Genomic DNA, 17891 nt, shown 5'->3' on the forward strand with positions numbered 1-17891 from the left:
AGCCATAGCAACTGTCTGCATGCATCAGCTGCAGCAGTGAATTCAGACTCTGTGGAAGACAAAACTTGTTTATGACTAACCCATGAAATGGGACCACCACCATACATGAACAGAAAACCATCAGTGGACTTACAGTCTTTACTATACTCTGCCCAGTCTCCTTCAGTGCACCCTACAGGCTTTGGATTTTTATTAGCTGGCAGTTTTATCTCAAACCCATGGTCCCTTTCAAATATCTAGCTACTCATTTTACTCCTGTCCAATCATTCTCTTGGCTAACACAAATGCTTCATATTTCTACAGCAGTGGTTCTATTTTGTCTGGTAAATAAGCACTCAGCATCACACTTGGAATCACAGGAGGAGTTGTATGTGACGATCAAGAAGCAGAAAATAAGAAACAAGTGGTGAAAGAATCCAAGGCTCAAGAGATGATCCTATTTGTATCTGCCCTTCTCAAGGCAGCTACTGAGCAGGAGTGGTAGCTGAAAGTGACAATGGTAGAGGAGGCAATGATGGTGACACTAAGTAACTTTTGTTAGTACTGCACAATAGGTGGCAATGATAAACAATTGTTGACGGTTCCTTTCCATGTAAACCATGATGAGACAGTTCAAAATGAAACAAGAGAAAAGGCTGAAAGATGAAACTTCCAGGCCAGAAAGCACACAACCAGATACTAGAGAAAAGGAAAGTCCCAAACTGTACAACACATGCAACCGGAAAATGGACCATGAGAAGTATGAATCACAGTAAACTGAAAACTGTAAAGCAAAAATGGGACATATTGTATAAACATCACAGTGCTTGGTGTCAGTGAACTAAAGTGGAATGGGACAGGATATTCTCAGTTAGACTATTACAAAGTGTTCTACTCTGGAAATTAAAAGTTCAGAAGAAATAAAGTAGCTCTACTACTGATGCAAGATGTAGCACAGGTAGTTAGGGGCTAAAATGAAAGGAGTGACTAAATAATATCAACCAGACTCAGTGGAAAACCTATCAACATACCCATAATTCAAGTATATGCTCCAACTACTACTGCTGAAGAAGATGAAATTGAAAGCTTTTATGCAAGTGTCCAAGAGGAAGTTAATCACACACCAAAACAAGATATGCTTATAATCAAAGATGACTGGAATTCAAAAGTAGGGAACAAAGCAGAACTTTGTATTCCTTCTACATAAGTCTTCAGTATACTGTACTCACCTTCTCTTTATTTTCTCCTAGTCAGAGAGTGTGCTTCCCTGTCGATCATTCAACATTCCTAATCTAGGCTTTGATTTTTTGGGGGGTTTGGCTGAGATCTCTTGTTTTTCCCTTTTTGCTATTCTCCTCTGTGTTTTTTTTTGTTTGGTTGGTTTTTTTTGCAGTAGTTCTCTTTCTCTCTATAAGACACTCTCTGAAAAATTGCATTCAGGGTCATGACCCTACTTCTGTCATCTGTTACATTTGCTTCTTGCCTGTCCATTACAATTTTCTGTGTTTCGTCCATCATTAATCTAGGTTTTTCTCTATTTTTTGCTACAGAAATTGTATTTTGTACAGAATTGTACAGTTCTTCTGGTTGATGATAAGTTGAATTTTGTAATGCAAATCTGTTCTTTATATAGAGTTTTAATCCAACATTTAATTTAAATGTTGTTTAAATTATATTTTGGCACTACTATTCTTTTAGTGTTCTTTTTCAACTGTATTCTAATGCTGAATATTGATAGTTCAGTATCAAAATCAGTAAAGGGACATGGTGGTGCTGTGGGTTAAACCGCAGAAGCCTTTGTGCTGCAAGGTCAGAAGACCTGCAGTTGTAAGATCAAATCTACACGATGGAGTGAGCCCCTGTTGCTTGTCCCAGCTCCGGCCAACCTAGCGGTTCGAAAGCATGACAAATGAAAAATGCAAGGAGATAAATAGGTACTACCACAGTGGGAAGGTAACAGTGTTCGTGTCTAGTCGGACAAACGCTAGCTCTATAGGATGGAAGCGGAGATGAGCACTGCCCCCTACAGTTGGGCGTGACTGAACAAATTGTCAAGGGGAACCTTTACCTTTACCTTTTACCAAAATCAGTACCAAACTCCACTTCTAGTCTCATTTTGGCAGAGTACTTACAGCTTCTCCATCTCTTGCTTCAAATTATGTAGTCTACTTGATTTCCATATTAACATCTGGTAATGACAGTGTCTACAGTCATCTGTGCGGTTTTTTGAAGCATGTTTGCAATAAAGAGATTGTTGGTTTTGCAGAATATGTCATTTTCCTGCTTTGTTTCTGTCTCTTAAACCAAATTCTCCAACATTTGATTCTGCTTTGTTTCCTGCTTTTGTGTTCCAGTCGCTTAAGATTAAAAGCATGTATTGTTTGGTTTGTGACCAATTTCCTCCTGAATGTTTGCATAAAAGCTTTCAATTTCATCTTCTTCAGCGCTGGTAGTTGCATCATTGACTTCATTGGTGGTTATATTGATAGGTTTTCTATTGAGTCTGTTTGATATTAAGTTAGACCTTGCATTATAGCCCCTAATTGCCTCTGCTAGTATCTTCCCTCAGTATTGCTTCCCTCAATCAATTTCTTCTGAGCTTGTCAACAAAAAACTATGCCATTTATGAGCTGTACAGTTTATTGGGGCACCCAAAGTATCTCATTAACAGAATGAATGGAAGCTCTATGCTCCAGAAGGATACTGACAATAATAATGTAGCAATGTAGCAATAAAAACTGAAGAGTTCCCCTTGTCACCTAATAAAATTAAAGTTTAGTGATAATGACTTTGCAAAAACAGGGACTCTGGCAATCTCAAGAGGTAGAAACATACAAATGTTTATGATTTCACAATGCACAGCACTACTTATTTTACAGCTCTCAGCAAGTTCTGTACAATTTCCTGAGCTATAACCAATGTGAGGAGGAACCTGACACTTTCATTCCAACTGAGATGTGACAATGAAGTGATAATAATACTTCAGCAAATAAAATATTTATATCAATGGCAGTTACCCAAGAGGCAATAGGTCAGATGTACTAGATATCTCTACAGGAAGTATTGGGCAATGATCTGTATCAGGATGGCATTATTGTCTTTCATCTTCCAGTCCATCATCTTAGCTAAGGAAACTAATCTTCTGAATCATGGGTAGTTTTCCTCTCACCTTATTTAAAGGCTACAAATGCACCTAGAAATGGATGACATAAAGATCTTTCTATGGTGTGAATGAATGGTATTTATTTTGCAAAACATGGCACTTTAAATACAAATATGTATCAATAACAACAGACTTAAATTACTCCATCCTGTGGGTAATACTTTAAAGGTATATTGTCAAATAGCTCTCTCAATTCTGAGCAATGTCGTATTGCATAAAAATGGCTTAAATTCAAAGCAGTCTGACACCATAATGATATATCTAATATTCATCAACATGTATCAAGTGTCCTCAAAGTGCATCATAAATAACACATCTTTCTACCCAGTTGTGGTTTGAAATAAATTGTACTTCTCTTCCATCACTCATCATTGATTGGACAGAAAGACAAAGGTAAACAGGTAGTTCTGTTGACCTTCTGCATGTTAAAGTGTCCCATCCCTGTACTATACAATAATGCTTATTAATTATTTTCTAATTCAGATGTTATTCTGTTTAAATTGACTTTTATATAGTCAAGTTACATTACTTAGTTTTATTGCAAGGAAAGTATACCTTGCTTTTTAGGAGCCTAGCCCTCTGCACATTTTCTTTCCTATATTGCAAGTGGATAATAAGAGAGAAGCTGTACAGATGAGAGGGAAAATTCGCTTTGATCAATGTGTCAAACTAACAGCAAGCCTACTTAAAGTTTTGCAAATATCAGATACCATGTTATAATATAAGATAGCAATAAATGTCACCCTCTTACTATCTGAAAAATAATTTTCCCCCTCCATGTAAAATGAAACAAACAAAAACTTCTTCTCATTGAAACAGTTCACCCACAATTGTTTCTCATACTGCTGAAACGGAGGTTTTAACAATAATGGAGCAACTAACGGCTACATTTTCAAAACAGAAGAGAGTCCATATAAGAATAATTTAACACTAGCTAGCTTCCAATAGGGTTAAATAAGAAAATGAAATGATGCTATAAGAAGTAATGATCTCAGGGGGCTATAATGAGATACCTCAGAATCTTTAGTATAATTTAATTCTGAAACATTCTTCCTACACATTATTTTAGTGCCAACAACATTAAAATGTTGTACAATACCAGGCTTGCAAACTAAATGGACATGTGCTACTCCCCAGTGAGAAACTTTACTAGTTTATCAAAATTCTCTTAGCATCCCTTGAAAACCCTCAGATCTGTTGCCTGAGCAGAGACCTCTGTATTCAGCTAAATTGTGCTTTGTGCATGCAGTGGTTTATTTTGTCTAAAGCATGACTGCTTTTGAACACTGTTTGTGACCTGAGTTGAAACCCTTACAGTTGCATGCATCCCACTGACCACATGTAGGGGTGTAAATCCTGAGTTTGGTTATTGTCTGATAAATAAGACAGAGGGAAAGTTGCAAGCTAGCAATTCATCTGTCTGCCTTTCTGCTGCTGGAATAGATGCAACAGGGATAGATACATAGAATTTTTTGAACAAATGTGCCATATCCAATTTGAGCCACATTTGAATTTTAAAATTCTCTTGTTCTTTTCGCTACACAAATTTCTTGCACCCACTGGCAGTGGCATAAATCTCCATGGCGAACTGCTTCTAGTTAAGAGTATTTATTTTCGTTTACCAAATCACATGATAGTTGAGCAACCAGAAATATAAATATTGACTTTTTAATTAGTGGTAATTCCCTGTTAAGATTTATGCCATTGGACTTAATACCAGTGGGCAGACATGATAGGATTCTGGCCACTGAGTTTATGAGGATATCTGATTGTTAAACTGTTTATATTCTTCTATTTATGAGATAATTTGAGAATATTGCTATGTTGCTACACACATACACACAGTGGTAAAATAATCATGCTTTCCTACTAGAGATCTGTCAGCCTCAACCCAGACTTTTGTATAGCTGTGTCTTATATGTGTGCAATCAAACCAAGTTTCTGGAAATTGAGCCTTTTATTTTAGGCTCCTAACACATATTGTCTGAACTCCTGTTGCTTCGCATGGCAAGTCGCAACTAAAATATGCCCACTTGGACCAATGAAAATTATAGAAGAGATGACTTACCAAATCTCCATTGATTCTCAATGGCCTGATTCTAGTGCAACTCACATTCACTGATTGACACTCAGTGGCTGAAATCCTGTTGGCTTACTATGTACACTGTGTAAGATGGATGACACCAACTCCTCCTTGCACATATTGACTTTTCTTTACTGAGAAAGAGTAACAAGGTTCAACAGATTTTTACCTGTTCCTTTAAGGATCTAGTTGATCTGGCACAATTTGATTCCCTTTATATTGGTTGATTCAGTGCTAATGTTGAACATTTGGTGAGCTAAAAGCCATGTGATTTATCTTTGATAATTTCCAGACTACCAAATTAGTTTGGTTTCATATTTGAGGCATGATGTATTGCATCACATGTGATTCATCATAGAGTACTGCTAATGAAGAGGAACTTCAGTGCAAATAAGCATACCTATATTTCAGTCAATGGAGGTGGAATGAATTTTAATAGAGGACTTGATGGCTTATTGTCACTTATTTAATTAAGATTAAGTGGTTGACTAGAATGACATTTCAGTGACAAAAAAAATGTCCTTACAGTCATGCGAACTCTAGTAATTTATCTGATCTTTCATTAGAACTGTGTCACAGCTAATCTTTATTCAACATGTATTTGTACAAAGCAAACCTCTAGAATCAATGGGCATCAGTTCATATAAAAGAAGCCTTTAAAGACTGTGCAGCTCATAAAACAGAGTACATTTGTGCTTTAATTAAATAAGTCAATCCCAGATGTCCATTATGAAATATCTGTGCAATCCAATGTTGTCAGCATTTGGTTTGTTTCCTTGGGAAACCTCATTGTGTTTTGCAAAACATGGTGCAATAATAGTGATGATGTTCATGTAATTACAAAAGGAAAAAATTTGCAACCCCAAACTTCATATCAACCATTCTTTAGCATAATGGCAGTTGAAAGAAACAATTATGCTCATTGACAGAATTAAAATCAAAATCCGTCATGGATATTGTCGTGTCCCCCCAGTATCCCCTGTTTGTTTTCCTTCAAACACAGGTCTATCTTCGGTCACCATATACTATTTACTCCCTTTACACACTGCCACCACTGGATCTTTGTCCACACTATACCAAATAGGTTTCTTGGGCTGCCAAATATAACAGGTTTATTTAAGGTTTGATTGGTAAATCACAGAAGTAAAGTCATAGATGTCCTTTTATTGTTCAGTCATTAAACTTGGATAGGATTAAATGTTTGCTTGTTTATATTCATTCACAGTAACCACTATAACAATATCTTAGGACTGTCTATCTATTTGCTCCCCCAGGCCCCGAAATGAAGACGCAAGACAACAATTCTTTGGATTTAAATATGGGCCACACTTTATTAAACCAAATTAAATGCCATCAAATAAACCAACTCCAAAATTGAGGGGGCCTGCGGTAGTGCGGGGAAATAACGCCAAATAATTCCATATCAGTCAATGGGCGAGTCCCAGGCCCCAGGTTCCAACTGTCTAACGACCGGAGGAACCTGGAAGGCCTCAATTAAACACCTCGGACCTCTAGCCATCGTATTTGATGACCTTTGGTCCGCAAGTGGTCCAGTGCATCAGCCGCCTTCGGCCTTGTAATCGCACGATCCGCAGAACCGTCAGAACTGACGCGCTGTTTGCTTTATGATAATTACAAAAGGGAGACACCGTGACAACCAGTTATTCCCGCACTACCCGCCAAAGCATGAGGACTAGCATCAGCTATGTCCCATGTACCCACCAAGCAGACCAAGTACCACCAGCAGGCCCCCTCTTATATCCTCCAAGAAAATGTCCAAACCTGCATCAGACAGGTGGACTCCATCATCATGAAAATATTCCAGGTTGGATATTTGGATACTGTGATTAATCACAGATCCGAGGCCGCATTTGCTGACGCCTCTACAAACCTCCTTATTGACCTGACGACAGGCCTTGTTTACCTTATCAATGTGTTGTGCTCCACGCCAATTTAAGCGCGGTATAATCGTTGACTAAACGATCCGCATGGCGGGAGATTCACATGGCGGGATATAATGCATGTAGCCTGTTCATGTCCCTTAAAATATCTAATATCAGTGCCTTTCCTGGCACTCTGGGCAAGTCATTGCCCCCCAAATGAACCACTAAGGTGTCTGGAGGCATATTTCCAAAAGAGGTCATCCTTCCAAATTGTAACCATTGCATGCCACACATGTTTTGTTTTGGTGTGTGTGTGTGTGTGTGTGTGTGTGTGTGTGTGTGTGTGTGTGTGTGTGTGTGTGTGTGTGTGTGTGTGTGTAAGAAGATATCAGTGCCTTTTCCGGCAATCTGTATCGACCATTGCCAACCAAATGTACCACCAAAATGCCCGCAGGCCCATTTTCCAACGATGTCATTCTTCCAAGCTGTAACCAATTCATGCCAGGCATGCCATTCCAAGACATAAATGCATGGGCACCAAGCCCCCAAATCATTCCCACATGGGGAAGATGCAGCACCATGTACCGCCCAATAGACGAAACTGTGCCACCAGTCATGAAGTGTCATCGTCACTGCCAAGTCTCGCCACCTGAAATGATATAAAACAGCCTCTGCCGTAGGTTAGGTATTGATCTGATATATTTGTTAAACCCAATTTCATAGCTAGTTCCCAGACTTTGTCCACAATCATTTGGCGCCTTCCAGAATTTGCTCTTCCGCAGAAGGGGAAATCAATCAGGCAGTGTGGTGTATAATTACAGCCACTTCTTTGTCCAATCTGCCATTCAGTAACAGTGATAAACCTTTCAAAAGCTGAACATGAAATTGAGCCCCCCCCCCCGGGTACGGCCCTATCAATATAATATAGCCTTAGAAATTGAAAGCCCAACAGGGTAAACGTCTAAAGAGTGAACAGATAAAAATCCCAAAAGCTGATTAAACATCAGCCCCTGCGAGTTCAGCACTGTTTCACAATACCAAATCATTTTTACTGCCGCATCAAATGAGGTGTATAGAGTTCCCCGAGAATAGCGTCATTCACCCAAACCCCCTCTGGGAAGGATAAATGATGTATTAGCCTATATTCACCTAGGACTTGTTTTTTAAACAATCCCTACATGTGACACCCTTAGGTTATCTGTGGGTGGCTCTCAAATTGGTCCCAAGACCCTACCATCTCCAACCTCCCAATATCTTTGGCCATAAAGGCTGTTCTAATACCTAATGCTGGTAATTTGGAAACCATATTTGAATTGGATCTCAAGTATTCCACTTCCTCCCTCCTTGGATTTGGAACCGTGTTGTATCCATCATCAGTACCGAAGGGTGTTGCTTAGTTCCTATGCTCTTATCTTCCCAGAAGAACCAGTTGTTGTGGGATTTGCATAGGGCATGCCCCACCCAAACCATTGCGGGCTCATAGGGGACCAGAAACCACTGGGCCAAACCATAGAAGGGGCTATGCGAGATAATAATAATAATGATAATGACAACAACAACAACAACAACAACAATAATAATAAATATGTTGTTATTCAAAGCAGGTGGGTTCTGCCTTTCAAACTTTAATTTATAAAGGTACTAACACCATGGCATGCTGAGAATGGTAAGGAGGGGTAAAGAATATCAGCATTCCCTCCTCCCAAATCTTTTATGGCATGATTTCTTAACCAGAAAGAAGGCTTCACAAAAAAGAACTGCTAAGAGATGCTCATGTTCTTCCTGACCTCCTCCAGGACCTTGTTTCTTTGCATGAGACAGTAGTCTCATGTCATTTGTTATCATAAAGTATCAACTGATGCCACAGAATACCAATGTATGGGGGAAGGGAATGTGGGTCTAACGTATTATGATGAATTACATAATCAGCTGACACCAAATGACTTTCGTCAATAAATTGCCGGTAATTAAAGATATAACGCATCCACAAGGGTCTTCAATATTATTTAGCAATCACTCCTTACCTGTCCCCCAATAACCCTTCTTCTACGGGTCATTAGGGGGCAGACAAGGGGTCAAATCTTAAAAGATGATGCTGTTAAGGTGCTACATTCAATATGCCAGCAAGTTTGGAAAACTCAACAGTGACCAGAAGACTGGAAAAGATCAGTCCACATCCCAATCCCAAGGAAAGGCAGTGCCAAAGAATGCTCCAACTACCGTATAATTGCACTACATTTCACACGCTAGCAAGATTATGCTTAAAATCCTACAATGTAGGCTTCAGCAGTATGTGGATCAAGAACTCCCAGAAGTACAAGCTGGATTCAGACGGGACAGAGGAACTAGAGACCAAATTGCTAACATGTGCTGGATTATGGAGAAAGCCAGAGAGTTCCTGAAAATATCTACTTCTGCTTCATTGGCTACGCAAAAGCCTTTGACTGTGTAGACCACAGCAAACTATGGCAAGCCCTTAAAGAAATGGGAGTGCCTGACCACCTTATCTATCTACTGATAAACCTATACTTGGGACAGGAAGCAACAGTTAGAACTGGATATGGAACAACTGATTGGTTCAAAATTGGGAAAGGAGTATGACAAGGCTGTATATTGTCCCCTGGCTTATTTAACTTATATGCATAATACTTCCTGCAGAAGGCTGGACTGGAGAATCCCAAGCCAGAATTAAGGTTGCCGGAAGAAATATCGACCACCTCCGATATGCAGATGATACTACTCTGATGGCAAATCCTATGGTGTGACCTAAACTTGACTGAAATGGATCATGACTCTTGGTGTCATCCAAGAATAACTGCAACTGTCTAGCTTCCTGACCGGTTTCCCATGAAGGGACTATTGGCAATGGGATGATAGCTGTTAAAATTGTCCAATGCAAACATAACCTTTTTCATGATGGGCCTGACCACCATCACCATCTCCTTCAGACAGAAGGGGAAGATATCCCTCCTGCAAAGAGGCATACAGGATCCGACAGGCCTGTTTTACAGTCCCCTCTGGCAGCTTTTAATAGCCAAGTGGGACATGGGTCTGATCAAGAGGATAAAGCCTTAGAACGTGCAAGCACCTTGTCAAATTCATCAGGCATCACAGGGTGAAACTGATCCAATAATCATGAGCATCATGCAGTTACAACTAATTAAATAAAATACAGTGGTGCCTCGCTTAACGAGTGCCTCGCTCAACGATGAATTCGCATAACAATGGCCTTTGCTGGAAATTTTGCCGCCTCACCTTTCACATAACGATGTTTTTAATGGAACCAATTAACATCGTTATGCGAGGCACCACTGTAAATACAAAATCTCACATTTTATTGCATGCACAGAACCTGAGCGATAGTGCCTTCCCCCAATTATGTATCCTGGCAAAAACAATTACGATTCCAGACCTCATCCGGCTGGACTGTCTTCAATGATTCTGATTACCTCTATTGACTTTCCAGGCTGTTAAACCTTTGTGAACATTAAGTGAAGTTGTCATTGTGCAAGACAAGAAGACTATAAAAGAATAACATGTGACATTACAACGAAACACAACAGAAAATTCTCTCGTAACATAAGCCACCTTGGGTCCTTTGGAGGAGAAAGGCGGATTTTTTTTTTAAATTAACTAATAAATAATATGTCTGTCCTTTAGATGTCCTCGATGAATTTATGATTAAAGAGTCATAAAGAAATAATAATCATAATCATAATAATAACCACAACAATAAAGATAATGATACTGAACTTTACCCTCCAATAATGTATTATGATGAATTACATAATCAGCTGGTACAAAAAGACTTTCATCAATTTAATATTGCCATTAATTAAATATACAATGGGTACTTAATTATTCTTCCACCCATGTCTGCCGCCGTTGAGGCAGCCCTTATCTTGAAGAAATGTGTTCCAGATCTCATATTTTTAAACCCCTATAGCACGATGTCCGTAATCTTCCCGAATTGATATTTTGTGAGTAGTGCCAATCTACATACTGGTAGAAAACCATTTTTTTTTTACCCTAATTTCAATGGATTCCTTTACAGCCTTCGCTGAACCTGTTTTTATACTAAACATTTTAACTTCCAATAAAGTATTATAATGGGTAAGGATGTGGTGTATTATAATGAATTACACAATCAGCTGATTCAAATTAAATTTGTCAATTAAAATTGCAAGTAATTAGAGATACCACTTACACATATGGGTGCTTCAATTATTCTTTCTTTATTTTAACTTATTTAAACTTCTGAATTACTTATCTAATAATTCCTTAACCCATGCCATTGCCTCTAGCTTGACATGCTTTGAATTAATTTAATATGTTTCTTTATAATATCTATATAATATTTTCTTCAAAAAATAAAAAAAAACTATTTGTACCTAATGAATTTCAGATCCCCTAACATAAGGTAAATCCAATTAGAACCAGCAAAATGTAAAGTGTATTACTTTTTAATACACAACAAAATAGCAGATGGGATCTACCAAAGGAGGGACTCTGCTGCACACAAAATGTCACCCACTAAAGAGCCTCAGCCTGTTAAATTTCTAAACTGAAAATAATTTTAAAAATGGGAACCTAAGGGACTTACAAGTACTGTAAACTGAAGCTGCACAACAAACTTTAATAAAAGAATTGCTCCCCAGCAGGGACTTGAACCAACTACCTTTAGAACTCCAACAGGGCGCCTTATCCCACAGTGCCATTCCTGTTGCTTCCTGCAAAGCTACCAACTAACCCACTTAAGCTCCAGAAATAAGTTTTAACTGGAAACAGAAACCCACAGGAAGCCCAGAAATACAATCCCCTGCTAAAAGAAAAATAATTTGCCTGTGCAATGGAGGGGAGACTCAGCAGATGACTCTTGGTGCGTAGTGGGGTGCCCGCGCCCCCTGCGCGCTACCCCGCTCCACCTCCTTGCTCCCCTATTGCTTCTGGTTCACCCTAAATTCCCTTCAATCAGCCACACACATGTCCTTAAACCACCAAATAAAGAAATAGGAGGGAGCACAAGGCTACCCCCCCCGCACCCCAAAGCCTTGACCACCAGCCACCCGTCTTGTCTTTTTTGTTTTGTTTTGCATTTCCTCCGTTCGCCCTCCTTGCTCCCTTTCTGCCTCCTGTTAAGCTCTCAATTATAGAGGGGGGGTAGCCACCAAACAGCTGATTGTCGGGGAATGCTGCCAGTGCCGCTCCCTTACCAACCTCCCCCTGGGAGCCTCCCCCAACACTTAGCCCAAAATAAAATTAAAACTGGAAAACCCTGTTGCTTTGCCCACCAGCGAAGCTACCATGCAGTGAGGGAGCTCAAGGCAATCCTCCTCAACCATTCGCCCCAAACCAGATTATCCTCTCCCCTTGCAAAAGGGAGGCAAGCTAACCAAGGGTTATAAAGACAGAGGGGGAGGCAGGGATACCAGGGTGGAAAGGGCAGCCAAATTTGGACGATCGCGCCTACCAGCTGGCACGCTCGCCCACTGCTCGCAATCCTCCCGACCTCCTTTTCCCCTTGCTCAAAAGTAAACCACCCTTGCCTGTTTTATTTCCCAAGAGAACGGAGTGCTCCAAAAACGGAGGAGGTTAGGTGAAGCGGGGGTGTAACAAACCCAACTCAGGCTCGCGCCGCATGGAGGGTGCGCCCGCCCCGGCGCTCCCAGTCCTTTCAGACTCCTTGCCAGAATCGAAAGAGGAACAAACTACAAACCGGCGGTACCTTAAGTAGCGCCGGTTCCCGCCAAAAAGGTCACGTGGCCCGGGTTGCTTGCTATCTCCCCGGGGCCCGGAAAGCAAAAGCACTGTGCAGTTCAATTGGCCATTGGCTCCACTCCTGCGTGTGCACACTTTCCATTACTTTTATCTCTTATCTATTCTCTAACACACACCAACTTTCCAATCTCTGTCTTAACCTTTTAAAAATTCTTCTCTAACTCCCCTCAGTCTCCAACTGTTCTCTTGACTCCGCCCGTCCTGTCCTGCCATAGGCTCCTGCCCTAAAGCTCCATATGACAGACAGGCATGACTTGGGCATTCCGCCACAGATATTTACACAGAATATTGCATTTATGGATATTCTTCAGCAATTGTGAACTAAAATGCAAATTGCAATGCTCTCTACATGGGGCTCTCCTTGAACAGGAGGCTATAATTGGTCCAGAACACAGCAGCGAGACATGTGACTCCTGTGAGCAAAATTGAGTATATCACTCCAGCTCTGGCTTGCCAGCACTGGTTGCCTATTGTATCCTGGATCAGTTTAAAGGTTTTGACTTTTACATATAAAGCGCTCCACAGTTTGGGGCCACATTACTTGTCAGAACATGTGATCCCAATGTCATCTGCCCAGCCCACCAGATTCTCCCTGACAAGGCTCCTCCAGGTGGTCACCCTGAGGGAGTTCCAAAAGTCATCCACTAGAGGCAAGACCTTCTCTGCAGTCGCCCCAACCTTATGGAATCAGTTCCTAGTGGAGCTATGCATGGCTCCCTCCCTTTTGTTAATTCAGAAGAAAATATGGAGAGGATATGCTTGCCTCTATGCAACTGTTAAGATGAATATCCTGACCAGTCTGGGGGGCAGAGGAGGGAGACATCCTTAATTCAGCAGAAAGAAAATGGTTGAATGCTCAGGGGTTGAAAGCAAGACTTTTAAGAGGAAAACATGTGAAGCACTCAACCTGCCTGGGAAAATCTGTGTGGTTCACTTTCTTTCCACTTCTTGAGACTTGTCCACAAAAGCTCTCATTAAAATATAGTAGTTGGTCTTTAAGGTGCCACAACATTTCGTCTTCTTTATTTTTCTATTTTTGTTTTGTTTTTGGCTGACATGCTGGCTCGGATTATCATGGCTACCTCTTCTAAAACTAACTAACTAACTAACTAACTAACTAACTAACTAACTTACTTACTTACTTACTTACTTACTTACTTATTTATTTATTTATTTATTTATTTATTTATTTATTTATTTATTTATTTATTTATTTATTTATCTTTTATGCCACCCACGCTACCCAAAGGTCTCTCGGTGGCTTACAACAATTAAAATACAATAAAAAGATAAGACAATTAAAATTAAATTAAAAATACAGTGCTCTAAAATTGCCATCAGGACCCACAGTTGATATTATTTCAGTTAAAATACTTCTGGAACAGGAAGGTTTTGACCTGGTGCCGAAATGTCATCACTGTCAGTGCCAGACGAATCTCAATTGGGATGGCGTTCCATAGTCTGGAGGCAGCTGCCAAAAAGGCCTTTTGTCTACAAGCTGTCCCTCTTACCCCCTTGAGGGACGGCTCTTTCAGGAGGGCCCCCTGGCTAGATCTTAACTGCTGTGTAGGTTCATATGGAAAGAGGCTGTCCTTCAGGTATCCAGGGCCCAAGCTGTTTAGGGCTTTATATGTCAAAACAAGCACTTTGAATTGGGCCCAGGCAGCAACTGGTAGCCAATGTAACTTGAACACAATTGGCTTGATGTGTCCCCTAGCGGCCCCACCACTCACCAGTCACGCAGCTCAATTCTGGACCAGTTGCAGTTGCCAGACTTGCAAAGGCAGCCCCATGTAGAGTGACAGATATATATCAGTTAAATAATAACATTGCATATTGCTATCATTTGATTTGATGACACAGCAGCAATTTTGATTATAGTGCTTTATGAGAAGTGTATTATATTTAGCTGTGGCTGTTTTCCTTTGTACATAGAAAAATAAGAAAACCTTTGTTTGGCAGCCATTTTCTTTCATTTAATTTGACCTATGCAATATCTGCTGAAAAACTGAGGGGGAAAAGTGTAGTCACAGAAACTAACATGATTGCTAGTATGTTATATTTTGATTGAAATGTGCAGTTTAATATAGCAGTGCCCTCCAGTCAGGAACTGATACTATCAGCAAGAAACATATCATATGTGGGTGTTCAGTTGTTCATGCTATTGCTTTATTGAATGCAGCTGGTTGTTGCAGTGCACAAGAAATGTGATCTGAATAAGTTACACAGACAAAGTGAGGAAGGAAAAAGCCCACTAGCCCACATTATGTTGCACCATGGAGTAATCTTTCAGTCCTTCAAAATTGTCTCCATGTCAATACATTTCATTCCTCTACTCACTCAGTTCTCCATTTCCCCTGAAATATACTGTATATGACATTCACTTGGCTGTTTGGGAGATTCCATCTTTTTGTACTTTGGGCAAGTAGCCAAGTAGAGCTATGAGCTTATGCCACTGGTGACTTTAAGCTACCATAGAGGGGTCTCAAAATGGTGCCTGCAGTGCCCATCTTAATGGCCTCACTTTTCCTGTGCTTTTTGTACTCTGGGCCATTAACTACCAATTCAGAATAGAACCCTATTCAGCTCTTACAGAAGAGAGAATGGCCCCTCCCCTCTCTGTCATTCCTTTATCTACAGGGACAAGGACATGTTGAAAGAGGAGAAAATCTGCAATGGCCCTGGTGGATGAATCCTCCAGTGAGGTTGAATCAAATTCCCTCAACCCAAAAACAGTGGGGGAGGAACCCTTGGGTCCTGCAGATCCTGAACCTTCAGAAGCCCATGAGTCTAACTCTCAAAGTAAGATGCATAAGTGGCTCAGACAGAGGAAGAGGATGGGCTTCTGCCCAGGCCATGGGAATGATGAAGGCACAACCTTGGCTTAGAGCCCCCATGCCAATTGTGTGGCTGTAGGAAAACACTCCTCAGGAAAAGAGACCTACTTGAGATTTTAAGGCAGGAGATCTTAAGCCAGTGGTTCCCAATCTTGGGTCACCAGATGTTTTTGGACTAAAACTTCACAAAACTTCACCAATAGCTATGCTGGCCAGGATTTCTGGGACCAAAGGTTGGGAACCACTGCCTTAAATAAACCCTTTCCTCTCAGAGAGACCAGCAGGCCAAATTCTGCAACTAACTTGAATTCTCAGCAGGCAAAATACCTGCAGATGAGCCTTAGAGGAAGTGAGACAACACCTCTTCTTCTTCTCTGTCTACTTGGTATCCTGACTAGAGATGAGAATTGAAAATTCTGGACCCTCCATCCAAATATCTCTGCATGGCCCCATAGCTGCAATGCAAAAATTTGTCCCACCCCCCCTGGCCAGCTGGTCCACTCATTCTTTGTGAATTGCTAGGTCCTTTTAGGAGCCTGGGTTGCTCACCCCACCTCCCTCAGCAGTCAACCACTCATCAGCTGTGCAGGGAGAATCCCTGCCCCTCCTCCTTGTTGGGGTGGTCGGCTGCTGGGAGAGGTGGGGATGGGCATGTTTCCACATGGCAGCTATGGGGCCATGTGGAGATATTCCGATGAATCATGACCTTTCAGAGCTGCCTCTAGGCTTCTCAAATTATTCCTATTTATTTTCTGAGACAAATGGACTGATTTGACAGTGAATCTCTCTTGGATTTTGTGTTTGGAACTTTGACAAGCTTCTGTTTGGAGACTTCTCTGTTGGCTTTGCCTTGATTCTGGACTCCCATGGCTAAGCTTGTTTTGTGTTTTAGTGTACCAAGACCTTGCTCTTTGAGGAACAGTGCACCTAGGAACAAGAAACTCCTGCTCTCAGGAAGGTTGTACATCTGAACAAAAAGTCAAAACCAAAACTTTTTCCCAAGGTTCTTGCTAGTGTGTCAAACCTCTTCTTCAGACATGTCGTTCTTCTCATGGAGGAAGTAATTAGGGCTTAATAATTGCAAATGGGCTTCAGAGTATAGCCAGGAAATGGTGATGGCATAGGTTTTACAGGAAAAGAACATACCTAGACGTTGATATTTATTTATTTATTTATTTATTTATTTATTTATTTATTTATTTGTTTGTTTGTTTATTTATTTATTTATTTATTTATTTATTTATTTATTTATTTATTTATTTATTTATTTATATGCCGCCCGTGTGTGTGTGTTTAGTCGTTTAGTCGTGTCCGACTCTTCGTGACCCCATGGACCAGAGCACGCCAGGCCCTCCTGTCTTCTACTGCCTCCCGGAGTTGTGTCAGGTTCATGTTGGTTGCTTCGCTGACACTGTCCAGCCATCTCATCCTTGGTCGTCCCCTTCTCCTCTTGCCATCACACCTTCCTAACATCAAGGTTTTTTCCAAGGACTCTTTTCTTCTCATGAAATGGCCAAAGTACTGGAGCCTCAGCTTCAGGATCTGTCCTTCCAGTGAGCAGTCAGGGTTGATTTCCTTTACAACTGATAGGTTTGTTCTCCTTGCAGTCCAGGGGATTCTCAAGAGCCTCCTCCAGCACCACAATTTCTTTACGGTCCAGCTCTCACTTCCATACATCACGACAGGAAAAACCATAGCTTTGACTATTCGGACTTTTGTTGGCAAGGTGATGTCTCTGCTTTTCAAGATGCTGTCAAGATTTGTCATCGCTTTCCTCCCAAGAAGAAGGCGTCTTTTAATTTCAGGGCTGCTGTCTCCATCTGCAGTGATCATGGAGCCCAGGAAGATAAAATTTGACACTGCCTCCATATCTTCCCCTTCTATTTCCCAGGAGGTGATGGGACCAGTGGCCATGATCTTAGTTTTTTTGATGTTGAGTTTCAGACCGTTTTTTGCACTTTCCTCTTTCACTCTCATTACAAGGTTCTTTAATTCCTCCTCACTTTCTGCCATCAGAGTGGTATCATCTGCATATCGGAGGTTGTTGATATTTCTTCCGGCAATCTTAATTCCGGCTTCGGTTTCTTCCAGTCCAGCCTTCCGCATGATGTATTCTGCATATAAGTTAAATAAGCTGGGGGACAATATACAGCCTTGCCGTACTCCTT

The sequence above is a fragment of the Pogona vitticeps genome, chromosome 5, assembly GCF_051106095.1.
Source record: "Pogona vitticeps strain Pit_001003342236 chromosome 5, PviZW2.1, whole genome shotgun sequence".
Lineage (NCBI taxonomy): Eukaryota > Metazoa > Chordata > Lepidosauria > Squamata > Agamidae > Pogona > Pogona vitticeps.